Here is a 1,587-nt window from a genome sequence, read left to right on the forward strand (position 1 = left end):
CTTGTACTAAGCTCCGCCACTGCGTGGTAGCCGGCTTTTCAAGATATTTAAGTTCCGATGCTACAAAAATCACATTCACGAGACAGGGTGTGGACAACTTCTAGTCCTTATCCCTTTAGTTTTATGCTACTCCAATTGTATCTGGCACAATTTGATACATCACACGGTTTAGTGTGCATTGAAACAGTAGTTACAGAGTTTGGCCTCTCTGTCTTGTTTCTGTGTATACTTCTGATTCAGACCTGCTATCAGCGTGTTCGTGTGATTTCGATGAATTTGGTACATTCAAACTTCCATTGGGATTTCTCTGATTTTGATATTATTCCCAGTTTAAGGTAGTGAAGCCTCATGTAACGCCTCGAGTGTCATATGTTCTTGTGTGTTGGCAGCCTCTACCTCTTTGTTGGTATGCTTCTAGCAGCTGAAAATAATAGTATGTTTTTTTCAGGTGTCCGTTCAAGTGGATATGAATGTTTCATCTGCTGGAGAGATTGTTGGACAGATGAAATTGGTGGGAAATCTTTGGCCACCGGCAGGTTAAGCTGCTTGAAGACCAAGTTCAAACATGTAGGATGGCAGTGAAGTTGCGCCTCTGAGTCTCTTTGCATCCTGATGTAATTAGTCCGGTAGTATTCACTTCTGTAGTAATTATTTCTGAAATTTTCCTGCTGCTGGTTATCGAGTTCCAAGTGACATTCAGTGTTCTCCAAAGGAATTTTACTAGTAGGGATGATTTTTATTACGTGAGACATATCCCGGAACCATCACTTACTCTTCTACATCAAATCTATTTATTACATGGCTTTGTTATTGCTGGGCCATGTCGTTGGTTATATGATTTCGCAGCCATCAGGCTAGTTCTTATATTGGCTCTCAAATTCTGTACATCAATGCCTCTCACGGTTCCTTTTTAGATTGGTTCCATAATCTGTCCTTTTTAGATCTGTCTGTTGATTTTTCTTTGTCCTGTTCTCTATTTTGCATGGGTCATCAAATTTCTGAAACCGGTTCTGAAATTTCTTAGGCCGGTGCTTGCGGAATGAGTCTGTGTACCGAATGAATTAGTGGAGCATTTCCTTACAGTGAGCAAAACTGCCGTGTACAGAACAATTAGTGGACTAGGTGGAGAATGACCATTAATAGATCTAGCAAAAATACCTATGATATAGGAATGCAGCCTTATGTTCTAAAAAAATACTACAGCAGAATGCAGCCTTATCCTATGGAAAAACCGGAACACAACCCTATTGGTTGCCGTAAAATTACAGTAGCATCTTTTCATTTTTATAGTTATATATAACATCATTCTAAGCGTGAGTGTAAAATTATTCTACACCCCCTAGTAATGCTATATACAAAATCTTTTTTGGCGACCCGCTCCCCTCCCTAGGGTTCCCACCCCCGCCGCCACCGGCGACCCCGCTCCCCCGCCGCCGCCGGCCACCGGGCGCGCGCCTCCCGGCCCGCCCCGCTCCCCTCCCCCTCTCCCCTTCCCCTTCCCCCTCTCCTCCCCTCCTCCCCTCCCGCGGCGCGCCCGCGCGCGCCTGGGGGGTCCCCTGTGGCCGCGGCCCTCGACCCCGTCTCCCT

The sequence above is a fragment of the Triticum dicoccoides genome, chromosome 3B (genome assembly GCF_002162155.2).
Source record: "Triticum dicoccoides isolate Atlit2015 ecotype Zavitan chromosome 3B, WEW_v2.0, whole genome shotgun sequence".
Classification (NCBI taxonomy): Eukaryota; Viridiplantae; Streptophyta; class Magnoliopsida; order Poales; family Poaceae; genus Triticum; species Triticum dicoccoides.